The following is a 19,778-nucleotide window of genomic DNA, read 5'->3' as shown; positions in this document are numbered from 1 at the left end:
TACCGACTAACTGGAGAACACCAACACATTTTATAAATGAAGATTAAAGAAAATGTATAATCCCTCAGCAGAGTATCAGGTATTAATCTTTGGTGTTAGGGAGAAATCCATGTGCTTGTGCGTAATAAGTCCTTCCAAAATAATCAGTTGACTATGTTTAGATCCGTGCATTAGTTTTACAAAAGATGTATCTATGTGTCATTACTTTATCAATATTCCACTTCATAAAAATACAGACAAATGAGAATCCCTTTCTCTTCCAGTCCTTAAAACTGTTACACATCAAACATCTCCAGACGTAGGTAGAACATTTCTACACATGACTTTAAGGATGGTTTCTACAGACTTCCTTCAGTCTTTGCTGCTGCTGCTGCTAAGTCTCTTCAGTCGTGTCTGACTCTGTGCGACCCCATAGATGGCAGCCCACCAGGCTCCCCCGTCCCTGGGATTCTCCAGGCAAGAGTACTGGAGTGGGGTGCCATCGTCTTCTCCGTCCTTCAGTCTCTAGTATGAGAGGAAATGATAAAACCCATAGAAGTAACCAATATGTGTGTACTACTATGAAGTCTTAAAAGCACTTTTACATTATTGAAGGATTTTATTTTCAGTCTTAAAACTATGAAAACACATACATCCATCTATCTTACTATCAGTTCTGCTATACTCCCACCCCTATCCTGACCTCTAGAAAGCCAGGAGAACTGAGAAAAATAAACCGAGTTTGGAAAAAACAGCATAATGTAATGCCAAGATGCATTCCCAGCTCATCACACGTTTTCCCGAAAACAATCAATACAGGTAGCCTGAGGCGGGCAATTTCATCATACATATACTTTCTGAGAGCAGATCATTATTACCAGAAACCTTTTCCCTTACTCAAAAAGACAGAAAGCATGACAAAAACAATACACACAGGCTTGGCCCCAGGGAAATTGTATAGTAGGCAAAATACCTCCTACCTCACCATTTAGTCCTTTTTTTTTTTTTTTTAGTTTATTTTCTATTTTTTAACTTTACAATATTGTATTTGTTTTGCTATACATTGACCTCTTTCCTCCTTTCCTTCCCAACAGAAGGACCCCTGCCTCCCAAATTCCCCAGAAACCAGAAACTTCATGATCTCACTCTCCATGACCTGACACAAACTACTCTGAGAAATGATTTTATAAACTCATTCCAACAAATGTGTAAATTAACCAGCAGAGGTTTTTTTTTTGTTTTGTTTTTAAGAAGTATCAAAGCCTCTACTCAAAGGATTCAGTTCAGAGGTGTGCAGATATTAACTAAAGAATAGTATTTTGTGGAAGTGTATCTTTTGAGTTCAAATTCAGTCGCTTTGAAAATTTCCACATAGAAAAAATAATCAAAAGAAAGGAAGTAATGAGGATTTATAAGTTCTCTTGGGTGATACTGAAAAAGGGAATCTTTTTTTCACATGGTCTTTGCTTCTCTCCCATTATGTAATGTCCGAGGAGAGACAACTGAAGTGAAACCAAAAGATGCTGGAGATGCACCCAAATGACAGATACATCCTAGCACAGACCCGCACCACACTGAATTACATAATGAAATGAATAGCGCTATCCAGTCACTCAAGAGAAGCTTGCTCAGCATAATCGAATGATCAGCAATTACATAAAATCTATTGACTGCCTGTTGTCATCGTGGTCCTGTATACATGGACCGTGGCTCTCTCACAGAGCTATTCGACAAAGGGATACATATCACACCAAGCTGGGAGACCACAAGAGAACACATCCCTGAAATACAGAGATTCTCACTGCATCCTCCTATGCCACCAGAGTAGTCACAGCATACGAAGGATATTCTACGCAATGCTGTTTAAGGATTAGTGTGCCACAGTGGGTAAGGGTGTGGCCTTCGTGCCTTCAAACCAGATACTGCCACTCTCCAGCTGTACATATAGACTTGTGTCACGTCTCTGACTGGTTTCTTCAACTGTAAAATGGAAAAACCAATAGAGTCTTTATTTTTTTGTTAAAGTTGAATGAGATAAGGTGTTTATATTACCTGCGATATAAAGCTTAGGAGGAGGTTTAAAATGATAGTGAAATGATTATGATGATAATAACACTGGTATCAACAAAGTAAGTGAGTTGAGAAGTAAGGAAATTCTAAGTCATTCAATCTTGTGATCAACATTTATAGTGGTTTAGAACATAGACCTGGAAACCAAGAAATGAAAAATTTCCCATGATTAAGTTTCTCATCTAAAAAATGAGATTGATAACAGTACCTTAATGATACACTTGTTGTAAAGATGAAATGGAGTAACATATGTAAAAAACTTAGAATGGTGCTTGACACAGAAGAAGCACAAGATACATGTTAGCTGTTATTTATTAGTATCCTTGCCAACAGAGGAGGTGAGAATATAGCAAAGATATGGAGATAAATCTTGATAAGAAAGTCACTGTTTTCTAGAAGAATGGGGAGAAGTAAATGCTAGAAGGGCCTCATCATTTTTATTCTGGACATGTCTTTTTCCCATTCGTTGGTTCACCTGCCCAGGTGGCAATCACAGGAGCCCAGCTGAGATTCCAGTAGTCATACTTCAGAAGTTGCTTCATTAGGACATGGCAGGTCTGATCATTATAAAATCACAACTGAATCTTTTCCACTGAGAACCTATGACTAATAACCTAATAACATAACCATCATTACTATGCATAATACTTCCAAAAACAAAACCAAGTTTGGCAGTGAAAACTATCTGTTAGGTGGTTGTCTACATGTACTGGGAAATGGTCCAGACACACACACAAAAGTAAAAGAAGCTTTGGCATTGATATTTCTAGGCTCAGAATATCATTACCATCACCACTGCCACCAGTACCATTATCAGCATCATCGTCATTTCTGTTTATCTACCACCATTTATTATCTATGAAATTTTGTTCTTAACATACTCACCTTGACTTCAGAAAGTAACTACCACTATGCCCATTTAATCTATCTTTTTTTTTACTCTTATGATAGAGGTGCTTTGGTCCTTTCCACTTCTGAAATTAAAAGCTACATAAAGCACAGCAATACTACCATCCTACATTTTCCATATATAGCAAGGCCCATTTCGACACACAATAACAAAACACTAAACGGAGCACTCAACTAACAATGGTACAAAATGAAATGTTTAGTTCATAATAATGTATCACAGAGGGCCAATTCCAACAGTGACCTTCAAGGAAAGCTGTTCAGTCTTTTCCTGCAAGACCATTCCATTGTGCTTTGTAATTAATAATTTCACACCTGGATATTGATGACAGGACTCAAACAGGCAATCAGCAGCCCCTCAGAAAATCTGTTCCCATCAAGTGAGCAGAGGGGTTGGCTTGCCGAGCTCCATCAGCTAGGATAATTGTTATGAATAAGGAGGTGCGTTGCCTCCCTGCAGAGGTAGGGGTGCCTGTACCGAATTACACACCAGATACACACAATTCGGTCCATTGGAATATTGGAGATAGCCTCAGTAAATGCAAATAGTCAAACACAACATGGCTAATGCAGAAAATGAAAACTGAATTGGAAAGCAGAATAAGAAACTGAAGAATCGCTAAGTATAAAAAACCAAGAAAATGGATAAGCCCAGGCCAGAGGCCAAGAGAAGTCACAGCCAATTTTCCAGGAGCAGTCACTGTTCAAATATTTAATAAGTCCCAACTATTCTTTTCTCTCTTTTTACTATTTATCTCCCATCTTGCCAACTAAATCCTACTCTACACTGCACTAAGAACTCATTTTCTTCCAGCCTAAAACCCCTAACCTCCAAGCAGATTTGGATAATGCGATGGAAAAGAAGCCATGAATTTTAATACTTTAGACACCAGAGTACACCAAAAATCATACCAACTTCATACTTTTGAGACTATCTTTTATGGAGGAAAGTGACAAAACAGAAGTATCAACAATATGGAGAGCTATGCCTCAAATGATGAGAGACACCCCCAAATTTTTAATGTGAATCAAACAAAGAAAAATTCTTGAGAGAAGAATGTTCTTTAATAGAACCACTAAGAATATTTCTAGAAAGGAAATAATATTTCCCTCAGTGCTTCTCTGCATAAAATCAAGATCTAAATTAGGCTCACTTACCTTAAAGAAGGGTACAATTAAGCATTATAAGGTGATATAGATACAGCCATTTAAATATTACTCAATCCTAGATTATTTATAAGTTATTTAACCCTTCAGAGTTAAGACTCACGAATCAGAGGTGATGGAAGATATCATTCTGCGGAATGTTCAACAGAGACAGTCACCATACACGAGGCAGTCTGGTAATCATAGTTGTGTTGCAAAAATCGGTTTCACTTACCTAAACACAATAAAAACAGAAAATAGGAGAAAAAGTTTAATAGATTTCTTTGCAAAAGAAAGATTGTATTTGTTCCTTGCCACCCTCTTCCTCCCAAATTTTCATAGTCTCTCCACTTTCCATGAAAGAAAAGTGAAGACATTTCCTCAGCAGCACCTCAGTGCTGGTGTCAAAGACCACACAGACACCGTGGAGAAGAGGATGCAATGGACAACATCAAGGTCCACCCTTTCTGCGTATCTTGCTCTGCAGGTGTCTCAGGTGGGAGAATGAGAGACTATGTTGCTTCCAAAGCTGAAAAGCATGGGTCAGTGACCTTTGATTAGAGGTATACCTGCTCCTTGGGTGTTCGTTCCCAATCCTTCTCTCCCTTGTCTCAGGATGTTGCACAGGATCCCCCTTCTTTCAACTGCTCTCACCCCACCCTACTCAATCTTATCAGTCCAGTCCTGCTATGGACACAGTTCTCTCTGGATGTTCAATCTTGAGTGTTCTGTTTAGAAACCACCTCCTTTAAGAAGCATTAGAAATAACCTCCTTTAAGAAGCAGTGATACATCTTTCAAGCCCACGTGAAGTGCTTCCTCTATGTGCCTAGCTCCCTGTGCTTCCTGACAAAACAGAAGTTACAGCATTGTCCTATAGTTAATCCTTCACTTGTATGCAGCTACTACAACATGAGCTCCAGAGAGTAGAGTCTGCAATGGACTCCTTGTTTTTCCTATTGTTAACAAAGCATGAACTAGGTTGTGGCCAATTTCAATAAACATTGACAATAAAACAATGAACTAATTAATTAGTAAAAGGAAACCAAGTAAGAATAAAAGAAAGACAGAGGGAGCTGAGTGCCTAGGGTGAGTCCAGCATCTAGGTTTTATGGGAGAGACCTAAGAACGTTACCCTGTTTCCTATTGCTCAACTTTAGGTTATGACAACAATCACAAATAAACACAGAAGCTCTGGGCTAGAATATACATATGTCAAGGACAAAACACGGTAGGTACTTGGTGCTAGGTCCACTTGAGGATCCAGAGGATACAAAAACCTCTGAGTGACTGTACTTGAAATTGTCTGTGTCATGTGTTTATTACCTTACACAAATGACCTTAGCCTCTAACCCTTACTTTTCTCAAATGTAAATGGAAATTGCCATATTTGGCCTATCGACATTATCACTTTTTAAAACTTTTTATTTTGAAATAACTGTAGGCACACAGGAAATTACAAATGAGCACGCACAGAGCCTTGTGAATCCTTCTCCCAAGCTCCTTCAAGGATGGCATCATATATACAGTAGATATCAAAAACAGGGAACATCACCATTTGTTGAGAGAACCAAATGAGAGGATGGAAATAAGTATTTAATTCATTGTATTCTTTTCAAAGGTTACTTATTCCTTATTAAGGTCTTTCTGGTGGCTCAGTGATAAAAAAAACCCATCTGCCAACACAGGAGTTGTGAGTTGGATCCCTGGTTTGGGAAGATCCCTGGGAGAAGGGAATGGCAACCCACTCCTGTGTTCTTGCCTGGGAAATCCCATGGACAGAGGAGCCTGGTGGGTTACAGTCCATGGGGTCACAAAAGAGTCAGACAAGACTTAGCAACACAACAAAAACATTCCTTATTCAACAGTCATTATTAAAGTCTTACTATGTGCTAAGTACTGCACTGTACACTTGAGATACATTTGTGATCAAAAGATGTTTGTTCCGTGTCTTAATGGAGTTTATATAGAATGGGAGAACACAGAAAAGATGAGATGATTAAAAGCCTGTGAAGTTTAATTTGCAAAAGTATCTAAAAGCAGGATATCTAATTCAGACTAGAAAGAAGAATGTTATATTCAGATAAGGCTTCCCAAGGTGAATTTTCCAGTCTAGACTCTTTCTGAATGATGAGTTGAAATGAACGAGAGGAAGTATAAACAGGTGGAAGGAAGAGTATATGAAACACAAAGAGAAGGGAAAACATCTGGCATATTTTAGTTTGAACAACTATCATACTTGTAGTATGGCAATATTATGATTCAAAATCATAAATCTGCATGACTGTACAAGTGTCACAGTGAAGAGATAAACCTAGAAAAAAGGGAAGTGGATAAAATAGGGTTTGGAAGGCTAGGATAAGGATTTGAGAATATATTTTAAGAGCAACTGGGATCCAGAGATGTGTTTTAAACAGGGAAGCATTACAATCAAATTGGCACAACCTGAATGCTTAGAGAGAAATGGATATGATGGGCATGTGTAGAGGTGGAGGCAGGGAGAGCAATTAGAGGTCGCAGCATTAAGGAGAGCAAGACATTACAGCTCATTTAGCCAAGACAGTGGATGGGTGAGAGAGAAGTGGGAGAATTGCTTCATGACACAACTGGCTTCATTTGGAGATAAGCTGGATATAGGTGTAAAAGGGAGGTAATAATAAAGGAGCTGCCCATGTTTCCAGCTTGATTAACAAATGATGGCATTGATCAATTCAAGTGGAAGGGTAGCTTTAGGTGAGGCAGGATAGTGAAATTACTTTGCAAAGTGTAAAGTGCTATTAAAATGTAAATACAGTTTTTCCTATGTTTCCATGGGGTTGGTTCCAGGACACCTGTGGATACTAAAGTTCATGGATGCTTGAGCTCCCTATTTAGGATGGCAGAGTATTTGCATATAACTTTTGCATATCTCTCAGCTTCTTTAAATTATCTCTAGATTATTTATAATACTAATGCAATGTAAATGCTACATAGAGTTGTAAATACGATGGAAGTTCTATGTAAATAACTGCCACTGCATGACAGGTTCAAATTTTGCTTTTTGGAATTTTCTTGAATTTTTTTCCAAGTATTTTCAATTAGCAGTTGGTTGAATCTGTACATCTGGAACTGTTGGATCTGGAGGGCTCACTGTATTTTCCTATATCCAGAGTATGCATAATACATGCATACATAATTCTCAGAACGATTAGAAAAGAAGTGGCCTACTTTTAGACAGCAATGTCAGTGCATGGCTCCTACACAGCGTATCATAATTGGTTTGTGGTGCCATTTAGTAATGCCAAGACAATTCATTAAGAGAATCAAAAACAAGCAGGTGTTTCCATTACATTAGAGCATGCTCTAATAAACACACACACACACACACACACACACAGGCCAAACTAGGGCAGAATTAAACTTGCTGAAGCATCCGAAGAATACATTCAAGAAAACTGTAGTAGAGAGGCATTCTTCATCCAAGAATGGAAAGTAATACAAAATGAAAAGGAAAAATTGCTCAGGAGATTAGTAATTAAATAGGCCATCACACTTATTACTTCTCAGTATACCATCTAAATAAATATCAATCAACAGACCCTACACTCTGCCATTGTTTTGTGACTTAAATGAAATTAGTGATATATCAGTCTCAAGGTGCCAGAAATCAATTAGACTATTATTTTTCATTAAAATGATTTGTGATTTGTGTTCTGTCTGATCCCCCCTACTCGATGATGTGTTGTTTGAGATGAGGGGCTATATCTTGCTTACCTTTGAATTCCCCAGAGGGCATAGCAGAATGTGTTGCATGAAATAGGCACTCAAGCATATTGCTGAATTTTAGGAACGTCATCAGAAATGAAATGCATCCAGTTACACAAAATCATTTATTTTCAACCTAATAGTACTGCTGGCGATTATTTTAAGAGAGTGCTAGTGTTGGTAAGGTACTTTGTCAACTTTTCAGTAAAACCCCTTTCTCTTAAGTCAACAAAAGGTAATTTATCAGAGGGAAGTAAGGAGAGAAAGGGGTTGCTTTGAATAAATTCCAAGAAATGAATTTCTGTGAAGTAATAGGCTTATTATGCTACTAATTCATACACTATGCCTAACAAAATCTCAGAAACATTCACACCATTGTGTTATTTTTTGAAAGTTTCTCTTAAGCATCTATTGCCAATCCCCTTTTTAACTCATAGCAAATTGTTAATGACACAGATTTGGGGGAGGAAAATGTGTAGAGGAAACCACAGCTAGCAATACCACATTATTATTATTAACTTTCATTATTCTCCATGGGTAAACCCTCTACTCCTCACTTGACCTAACTAACAAATGATTTTCATGCTTCCTCCTAAAATGGGGGGTCCAGCGTGATTTCAAAGGACCTTCAGATGAAAGTCTTGCCCTCTCTCAAGTGCGTAGCATTTTAAACAATTTCTTATCAGTAGAGACTGAGGAGTCGATATGACTGTTTTGCTTTCACCTCCACTTTACAGCTCACTGGTTTTCTGAGATGACATTCCCAAAACCCAACAGCTGGAAGAGCAAGGCAGAGGATCACAGCCCTGCAATTAATACAGACATGCTGCTGACCTGTTGGTGCTGAAAAAGCTCTGAAAGAAAGAGCAGAAGTGGCAGGGGCACTGTATCTTATAAACCCACATGGCCCACATTTTGTGTTGTTTTGCAAAATGTGTTGTATATCCTGATGACATCCTACAATTCCCCTGATCTTTGAACAAATTACAATCTGTTTGTATGAACAGGACAGAGCTAGATATTCAGCACTACAATTCCTTGCTTTTTTGGGTGGGAGAGAACACCTGATGTGCCCACCAATATTCTTCACACCAGGAAGTCAGGAGGCCCTGACTCAGGAAAAAGTTGCTCAGATGTGGATTGGTAAGTGCATCTTAGCTAAGTTCATTACAAGTTCACATACTGTCTGAATAAAATAAAAACTCAGAAACAAATGCAACTGGAGTAGTGGTTTAGTCGCTCAATTGTGTCCAACTCCCCATGGACTATAGCCCACCAGGCTCCTCTTTCCCTGGGGTTTCCCAGGCAAGAATACTGGAGTGAGTTGCCGTTTCCTTTGCCAGGGGATCTTCCTGATCCAGGGATCAATCCCAGGTCTCATGTATTGCAGGCAGATTCTTTACCAACTGAGTCACTGGGAACGCTGGAGTAGGGGGAACCGTAATTAAAGCAGGCTAATCTCTCCCACATCTTCAGAGAATAACCCTGCTCCTGCTGCTTCACACTGTATACAGGTTTTTTATGGTGACAGGAAGGGAAAAAATTATGAGGAACTGCCAAGATATCACCATGTGAAGAAGGCTAAGCTTATATAAACTTCTGCGGAAAACTCATCAAGTTGGGATTGACTGTTACTGAGCAGCTTCCTCTCCAAGTACTGACAGGCACTACAAGGACACCTCCCACCCAGTTTCCCACATTTCACAAGCAAGTCTTGCAAGTTTATGAGATCACTGCCTCACTTGATTAACCTGGTTGCTTTAGGGAGTCAATAGCATTTAGGGATGAGGGTAATATCCCAGTTCTAGGAGCAACTCATGCTTACATGATTCAACGTGGCCCTGCAGAGTAACATGGACAGACCTAGAGATCATCATACTAACTGAAGCAAGTCAGCCAGACAACAACAAACATCACAGGATATCGCTTACAGGCGGAAACTAAAAACTGTAAAAATGAACTTGTGTACAAAACAGAAACAGACCCATGGACATAGAAAACAAACTTAGGGCTACCAAAGGGGAAAGGGGGGAGGAATAAATTAGGCATTTGGGATTAATATATACACACTGCTATATTTATTAACAAAATAGATAACAACAAGAGCCTACTGTATAGCACAGGGAATTCTACTCAATATTTCATAATAATCTGTAAGAAGAAACTGAAAAAGAACATATATACATACAAATATATACGTATGTATGTATGTATGTATGTGTGTGTGTGCGTATATAACTGAATCACTTTCCTATACACCTGAAATTAACACAACATTGTACATCCACTATACTTCAATAATTTTTTTTTAAAATGGCTCTGCAGAGAAGCTCCCAAGACTCAGTGCACTAAAAGAAACCACTTTTGTCTTATCCATTTCATTTGACACCTTTAATATTTTTCATTTGAGCAACCAAATAAGAGAATAAGATTTCAAGGCTGAAAGCTGGAGCTAGTTTTCAACCTTAGGAAGTGTCAAGAAGATATCTTTAGTGCAATAATCTCTCTGTCAGAGCTGGTGCTAGTGGTAAACAACCCACCTGCAAATGCAGGAGATGTAAGAGACGTGGGTTTGATCCCCAGATGGGGAAGATCCCCTGGGGGAGGGCATTGCAACTCACTCCAGTGTTCTTGCCTGGAGAATCCCATGGACAGAGAAGACTGGCGGGCTACAGTCCATGGGGTCGCAAAGAGTCAGACACAACTGGAACAACACACGCAGGCAATCTCTCTGCCATTATTAGGTACAGGTGTCTGAAAGCAAGAAAGAGAATCCTTTTCCTAAAATTATAGTCTGGAACTTTTATTAAGTGGCCTCATATCCTAAAGGGAGAAGAAGCCAGTTATAACAGGGATGGAAGGAAAAATCAAGTATCCTTATGCAGTGTTTACTCTTTTCTTTTCCGTGGTACCCCACTGGATGGGTCATAGTGTGTAAACAATTATTGGCTGTAGCAACAAAAACGTCAGATGACTTAAGGAAGCAGCTTTTAGGGCCATCTGACTGATGGTTGCTGATTAGTCAATCTGAAGAGTTTCAGTGGGAAACATCATCATTTCTCTTATCTAGAATAGTACATTAAAGATTCTACCTGAGTTCAAAGAGGTTCAAACAGAAAGTTTATAAACCTCCTTTTGGATGGAGGTTCCATCCAAAAAAAAAAAAAATCAACACTGTCAGAAATATAAAATGGGAAGCACTGACCTAAAGTTATAGCTATGGTAGAGGGTCCAAGTTATTTCTGGAACTACAGCTATTCAAGATGAGAAATCATTCTTGGTAAACCTGACTATAATCAAGCAGCATATCTATCTTTGGAATGGACATATACAGCCTGGAAACATTCACTAGAATAGTAGTTTTGCTTAAATGAAATAAAACCACCAGTATCTGTGGTCTTTACAGCCAAAAGAGGCTCTGGCTGCTCTCTCACACTCTCTCTGAGAAGAAGTTCTAGGAAAGGATGTGAACGTGACCCAAAGGAGCCCCGAAGGTGGCTTACCTCAACCAAGTGCTGCAGCCTTAGAGGGGTTCAGGGGACAGCTCCAATATGAACCCCCCATACTCTAATCACATTTCCTATCAGTCAAAATGGGAATGAAGGAGATTATGTCACATGGTTTATTACTGATATCTTCAAATATCTGCTTATGCCATACTGAGTTCTAGCCAGGAAAACCTCCTTCTTTTTCCTTTCCACTTCCTAAGTCCTTTCACTCTGCCTTATAGAAATAGCTAATAGCAAAATTCCACATCATAATTGTATTACTGACTGAATTATTAATTGAAATGAAAACATTTTAATGGGCATAAAAGTCACTTGGAAATGAGGTAAAATGTTCTAGGCACTGCCTGCCTAGATGTGGCCCTAAAAGCAAAAGCTCTCTGAAAGTCTGATTATTCTGCACATTAGTGCCCTCTAGTTGCTTCTAATTTCTAGAGTGGAGTTCCCTATTTGCATAAATGTCTCTCCTGATTGTTTGCTTTTCTTTGCATTTATGGGAAAAGCCTTAAGGGTTATTCTTTCCCTCTGATTAATCCCACTCATCATGTTACTACAACACTGTCTCTCGTTAGCACAATCATAGACGTCTTGCTTTTTCTTTGTACCTCAGTTGAAGATAGGGAGACTCAGATCTATGGTTCAGTCCAAACTGACTCCTGTCAACACCTATACTACCTAATCCCTGTTTCCTTTCTGACCTTATTTTCTACTATCTCCACTGCCACCCCATTATTCCTCTGCCATACCATCCAAGCCACACCAGCATCCTCACTCCACACTGACTCCCTGGCCATGTAACACTACAGGACACACACTAGCTGTTCACTCTAATTGGATAGACTAGTCTTCCCTGAGACAGTTGCATAACTAAACTCTTTCATCTCCTCCAAGTCTTTGCTAAAATGTTAACTTTCCAAAAATGTGTACCCGGACCACCCCAATTTGATCCTAACACCTGGCTCCAGCTACTGTTTTAAATGCCCAGTCCCTTAATTGGCTCCACTTTTTCTTATATTCCACTTTTTACTTATTAACCTATTAGTTATTTAGGTGTTTCTGCCTCTCCCACTAGAACTTTATATATATACACATATGAAAGGCCGTATATGGTATGTTTATATAAAAGGTATATTTGTATAAATTATGTATATATAAATTATGTTTATATGCATATGTGTGTATATGCATGTCTCCAGAAATATTTGTTAAATGTATCAATGAAACATGGGCCTTTTAGTGAATCTATCGTTCTTCTTCTTGAAACTTGTAAGCCTTCCAAATAATAGATTATCACTTGTCCTTCCCTCTCCTAGAACTTCCTGTCTCTGCTGGCACCCAGCACTTATCTTATTTTGCTGACCCTAATTTTTCTTCTCTTATATAGTATTATTGGCTCTACTTTATTTATTATTAATCAAATCTTCAAATCTCACTGTCAGTAACTGTAGCAAGAAGGATGTATTCCTGATCGAAAATAAGATTAAGCCTTTAATGTGTAGAATTGAAGGAAATCCAAATATAATCTTCTCTGATCTCATCACCCATCAACCAATCAATGGGAATCTCTTCTCACTGACCTGGAATTCTAACACTTCTGTCACCCAAGCTGGAAAACATCAAAGATGAATCTTTTATTTTGCATGCAAACCACGCAATTTAGTAACAGTTACTCAACTACCACCAACCTGCTAATTAATCCATAGATTTGGTTGTTATGCCTTTAATCATTCCACTGATAACTGAGTCACTTTAGAAACACTCATTCTCTGCTCAGACTCACCAGCTAAATGCTACTAGAATCTCGTAGTAATAAAACACAGAAATATATCGACTCCCTGCCAACTTGTTCTCTTTCTCTTCCACGTGTCAGCTAGTGCTACTATACAGACAGCATACAGAGAGGGGAAACTACCAGCTAGTAAAAATGAGTGGTCTGTGTCACAGGTGAGGGTGAAAAATGATTCCTCATCTCAGTCAAGAAACAAGTTGGCCCTACTCTCTCTGAATTAAATATTTCCCTGTCCTCTGACTCCCCATCAGTAATTTCAAATCAGCCTGAAAATACTGGTTGGGATCTTATTCACAGGGTCCTCTTTTCTGAGAATACATGATTGATTTTCATCTTCCATCACCAAGCAACAAGTGATGGAGGTTTTCTGATGGGGCCATATTTGCATGTGGTAATTCACACAGGTTCTACTGAAAGTGTCTAGTGATCCTATTTGCACTCCACCCTTTGATTTAAAAGGTGTTCAGTCATACCCACTGCCTGAATAACAACTTAAATGCTGACTTCTGTTTCCTATTCTGATATTTATTTCCTGTGTGTCTTTAAAAGTGTCAATTCACAGCTCTGAGCCTCAGTGACCAGAATGGAAAGATCTGGCTGTTTATCTGCCTTATAGGGATGTTGATGAGTTTATTTTTGTTGTTGCTGTTGTTATTTAGTTGCCAAGTTATGTCTGGGGCTTCCCAGGTGGTGCTAGTCATAAAGCACACATCTGCCAATGCAAGAGACAGATGTAAAGAGACACAGATTCAATCCCTGGGTTGGGAACATCCCCAGGAGGATGGCATGGGAACCCCCTCCAGTATTCTTGCCTAGAGAAGCCATGGACAGAGGAACCTGGCAGGCTACAGTCCATAAGGTTGCAAAGAACCAGACATGACTGAAATGTCTGAGCATACATGTATGCACACATCATATCCAGCTCTTTGCGACTTATTGAGGCACACCAAGCTTCCCTGTCCTTCACTATCTCCTGGAGTATGCCCAAACTCATATTCGTAGTGTTGGTGATGATGCTGGGAACAGTTTATGTTTGGGGACATACAATTCACACCAACTGTTAAGATTCCCTCTAAAATATCATGGAAAACTTGATTTCTTATCCAATGTTTGAGAGAAAAGGAATGGGGATGTTAAATGATACAGTTGCTCCAGACCCCTAGTTACTGCAATCAAGATGAGTGGTTACATCAGGTCAGGTTTATGCCTCATTAGCAAACAGACTAGAGAAAATTGTGCTTATTGTGTAGTCTTTCTTCATAGGAGTGAATTTTGCACCCACTGAGATTTCCCATCAATGTAGAGAGGTCACCTGAGAGTGTAGGCAGGAATGTTAACCCTGCTTATCTTTAAGCCCTGCTAGCAAGGAAAAACCTAACCCTTCCAAGGTCACCTGGTGCTCTGTTCATGAGATAAGAAGAGTCTTCACTAAGAACAATTTGGGAGGGTTCAAGTAGCATATGACCAACAGCAACTGTGACTTGTTTTCTGACGGACAAAACAGATAGTTAGTTTATGAAGGTATATCTTTATTTTGAATATTATCTTCCATGATAAAATACATTTTTAGAACACCCTGATGGAAATGCCTCTTTTGTCAGTAAATAGTGTCTTCGACTTTGACGTTGATCATTTCTAAATAGTAACTTTATCCCCCCTAAACAGAGCTTCAGGACTGCTGAACACATTTAAAATAAATGTGTCTAGAAGTAGTTCTGAAAAGATTTCTGGAGATGTCTTGAATATTATAACAGCAGAGTTGGAATAAGAATATACCCTAAGGTAAGCATATGTTTTCTTATACTTTTTTTCCCTCTTGAGGCAGCAAATTGTGAAAGTGAAAAACATGACATGTGGAGTCAGACTTTTAGTTTAAAACCTTCCACTGGGGTTTGCAAGCTGTGCTGACAAGCAAGTTGTTTAACCTGTCTGAGGCTTACTATCCTTATCTTTGAAGTGAAGATAAGTATAGAGCCCAACTTACAAGATTAGTAAAAGAGAAAAGGGTTTGTATGTTTCTCTATGTAAAATACTGGAATAGAATTGGGTATAAGACAAAAAAAATATCAGGAATGTGATCTATTTTACGTATTATTATTACTAAAGTTAATATTTCAAAGACACAGAAGATGACTGGTACAGTGTCATACCACAAAAGAGGTGAAGGGATCTATGACTAGAATCTATTCCACAGTCAAAAAGATGTATTCTTCATCACAGCCAATCTACCTGCACTTACATATAGAAGAATCTCAAGAAAAATCACACGATGGACACTCAGATAATGATACAGTGCAAGGGATTTAGTGGCTGGAAAAAAAATCCTGTCTCTTGCAGAAAAGCTATGACACTAAACACTGCTTCAGAGATATTTGATCTTTATTTTCCATAGAAGCTTAAGATAAGTGACAGACAGGGCTCTGAACCTACAGTTGGGCTTTAAAATTGTCAGCATATGGTGTTTTTGTATTAATGTGAGCATCTTTCAGCAACTCAAGTGGAATAAATTATTACTTATCCCACCCTCTCAACATTAATGGTTTGTGAACACAGAAGGAAGCCCCTGTGCAGAAATATTCCACTTCATGTTCCAGAGAACAAGCCCAGGGAAAGTAAATACATCATCAGATCACTATTATCAGACCTCACCTTGATAAAAACAGGGAGAGTGAAAATGATATGGCTATTATTTATTTTTCCAACTAAATATAGAGCAGTCATCATCTATGGCTTCCATAATTTCATAATAGTAGAAGGCATGTGGTAAATAACGAAGGTCTACAAGACAGAATTTATTTTCACTGCCATATGTAATTGCACTGCCCTGATAGTTATCGTTTTGCCATTGACAAATGAAAATGTTATCACAAGCTTGTATTTGGGAACAACTCACTTACAGGCCTCTTTGACACAATCTTGGGAGAAGGGTTGGATTGGCTTTGTCTGGGTCCTTCAGCTTCCTCATTTCTAAAAAGACACAATTATCTTCTCACCACATCCAGTGGCTTTCTCTCATCCTCCTTAAATGTTTTGCCACATTTTTTTGACCAGCCTCTTCCTTTGGTTCTTGCATTACTGCACCAACCTGCTCTCTCAGGTCATGGATTACTTTCTTTCTCGTAACTTCAGTTCTTCTTGACTATAATTACAGACTTTCTCTGGGGTATAGCCACTAACTCTTAGCAATCTTTGACGACTTTCTCTGGATGGTCCTCATATATTATTTTGTTCATATTATCCTTAAGCAAATTGCCTCCTAATCTGTCTTTCCAGCACCAGCTTCTTCCAAGGGCCCCAAATCTACTGGATATCTCTTCCTTGGTAACTTAATATTACCTCAATCTCATATTTATAATCACTTGAACTTGCTTCCCAAGATTATCCCATTCTAGCCAATGGGGACGTTTTTCTAGTTCACTGGAGTTGAAATTTTAAGATAAACCTGTATTTCTTTCACCCTCTCACTCCAATATCTATTCTACCGTTTTTCCATATTTATTCTTAATGTCCTATGTCTTCTCATCTAATTAATTTTGTGTTACTAGCTCATAGCTACTCATAGCTGCCTCTTTTCTGCATCATCCCTATATTACCTTCATTAAGAAAGCACCTTCATCCTTTAAACATTTTTTATTTTATTAAGTCACTTTCCTAAACAAGGATTTATATCACTTCACTTTTGTCTTTCAGATCAAATGCAGTCCTCATGGTGGTACTTTAGGTGGCATTGAACTCTTACAGTCATATTTCCCAAGGCTCACAGAGAAGACTAACTTTCCCTCGTCATTCTGTTCATATGCTAAGCTCATCCCTGACCCCCAGTCTCTACTCAGCCCTTTCTCTCACCCACAACGTCCTCATTCTTTCTCTAAATCAAACAAATCTAACCATGGATTTCCCTTACCTCTATCAATTCAGACTTCCTTCTCTTTTCCAAAATTGTCAGCAAATTTTATAATTAATCTCCTCAGAGCCTAATAAAGTTTGCTATTAATTTTATAGATATTATTCTTATAGCAATTTTTCTATTCTTCATTGTTGTTGTTCAGTTGCCAAGTCCTAACTCTTTGTGACCCCATAGACTGCAGCACTCCAGGCTTCCCTGTCCCTCACCATCTCCCAGAGTTTGTCCAAGTTCATGTCCACTGCATCAGTGATGCCACCCAGCCATCTTATCCTCTGTCACCTTCCTCTCCTTCTGCCTTCTATTCCTAAGTGGAGCCAAAGCTTTTTGTTTCTTATTATCTACAGCATTTACCTTCAAGCTGTAGCTAAATGACAAATCTCTAATTTACTTACATATTACTAGTTATAAAAATATCAAAAAACTAGGTTTTGTTTGGTGATTATTTCTATTTAAGTGCATCTTGTAAAGAGGGATGAGGGAGAATAGAGCAGACCACATAGGAATTGGAGACAAGGCAGCTGGGTCTCAACTCAGCATTTGATTATTGGAGGGGCATTCCTTAATATGGACGGACAGAAGAGAACTGCATCAGATCATCAGATATGGACTCATAATATTAAGCTGTGAACTAACTGTCCACAGGAACTTTTTCTTTTTTTTATAATCTCTGTCTCTCTAGTACCTAGAATAGAATATGTTGTTAGGCTCAATAAATTTAGTTCCTTCAAATAAATTCAGGTCTTCATATCAAGCAAATTAAATCCCAGGTTCTAACCCATATAATCTAATATGTATTATCAGTATACTTGTATATCAGCAAAGTTATATACAAATATACTGATAATGAATATTAGACTACATGGGCAAGATGTATATGACCTAATAATCCCACTTCTGAGAGTATATATATATATATATATCTCCAAAACAAATGAAATCATGATGTCTAAGAGGTAACGATATCTCTATGTTCACACCAGCATTATTCAAAATAGCCGAAGTGTGGAAACAAATCAAGTGCCTGGCAACAGATTAACAGATCAAGAAAATGTACTGTGTATATGTATACACACATACACACATACATACATACATACAGTATATATATATACACATAGGCTTCCCTGGTGACTCAGACAGTGAAGAATCTGCCTGCAATGCAGGAGGTTTGGGTCCAATACCTGGGTCGGGAAGATCCCCTGGAGAAGGAAATGGCAACCCACTCCAGTATTCTTGCCTGGGAAATACCACTGGCAATGGAGCCTGGAGGGCTGCAGTCCACAGTATCACAAAAGAGTTGGACACACCTGAGTGACTAACGCTATCAGTGATCAACAGATTAAGAAAATGTACTGTGTGTGTGTGTATATATACATATATATACACACACACACAGTATCTCTCTCTCTATATATATATATAATATATATATGTATATATATATATAAAAAACTCCTTTAAAAAGAAGGAAATTCTATCATTTGCAACAACATAGATAAATTGAGAGGGCATTATGCTAATTGAAATAAGCCAGATAGAGAAAGACAAATGCCACATGGTATCATTTATGTGTAGCATCTAAATAGATGACTAATTTATGGAAATAGAGTAGGTTGCCAGGAAAAATAGGGAGCATTTGGTAAAAGGATGCAAAATTTCAGTCTTAAGATGAATAAGGCCTGAGGATCTAATCTATAATATGGTGACTATAGTTGATAACACTGTATTGTAACATTGAAATCTGTTATTCTCACACACACACAAAAGGCAAACGTGAGCTGATGGATGTGTTAATTAACTCAATGGGGCAGAAGAATTCTTCACAATGTATACATACGTTAAATCATCATCACATTGTATACTTTAAATCTTCGCATTTTATTTATAATTATACCCTAATAAAGCTGGAGAAAAAATAATAGAAATGCAAGAAAGATAAATAACAGAACACTGGAGCCAGCAAATGTCCCAGATGTTGAGAGAACAAAGCGGCAAATTTCCTAAGTTCAGGCCAAAAAAATAAATAATTTCTGGCAAAATTCTGGGGAAAGAAACAATAAATGATGAATTTTGGTCATGAGCTTGTTAATGAATTCAACAAATATCAATTAATGTATCCATGTGTTTGTGGGTACATATTGGGAACTAAGAGATGGGATGTCGACTCTGATGAAGCTTACATTATATTAAATTAGAAAAGAAATCAGTAGCCATCAGGTGTCTATAGGCAACTCAATAAAGTAATGTCAAACTTCAGAGATAGAGCTCTTGAGTGGTAAAATAGGGCAGTGCCATAAACAGTCCTCAGGGCTACTGATTTCTGCTGAGAATTTGACTCTGTCTTCTGAAAAATAAGATGGTGAAGCGTAATCTTTGATTCTAATTGCACTTGAAAAAGGTTCTTTCCCATTCAACATTCAATACCTTGTCAAATTTTCAGGTGACATAAAGCCGAAAGCAATATCTAATAAGCAGAAGACAAGACTTAGACTCAAAATAGTCTTTGACAGGCTGAAATACTGTGCTGAAACCAACAATTTGAAATCTAATAGGAGTAAATGTAAAATCCTATATTTAGCTATAGATACCATTTTTTAAACAGGATGCAGAAAGCAATAACTTATGAAGAAAAATAATATGATAAACTATCAAAATTAGAAATGACGTTCATCAAAACACAACATTAAGAAAATTAATGGGCCTATCACAGAATGGAAAGAAAATATTCA

At 38.1% G+C, this 19,778-nt stretch overlaps 1 long non-coding RNA gene across 2 annotated transcripts in view; it reads right to left on the bottom strand.

The window, feature by feature from the left end:
• Nucleotides 1-974: 974 nt before the first annotated feature.
• The window catches only part of LOC145538973 (uncharacterized), a 312,149-nt gene continuing 293,345 nt past the window's right edge, over nt 975-19,778 (bottom strand). For both annotated transcript variants that reach the window (XR_014077375.1, XR_014077374.1), the window contains exon 2: nt 975-4,339. This is a non-coding gene — a long non-coding RNA (uncharacterized LOC145538973). The remainder of the gene's footprint in view (nt 4,340-19,778) is intronic.

The sequence above is a fragment of the Giraffa tippelskirchi genome, chromosome 2, assembly GCF_054371585.1.
Source record: "Giraffa tippelskirchi isolate mGirTip1 chromosome 2, T2T-mGirTip1v1.2.pri, whole genome shotgun sequence".
In the NCBI taxonomy this organism is placed as follows: domain Eukaryota; kingdom Metazoa; phylum Chordata; class Mammalia; order Artiodactyla; family Giraffidae; genus Giraffa; species Giraffa tippelskirchi.
This window is presented reverse-complemented; position numbering and strand designations above follow the sequence as displayed.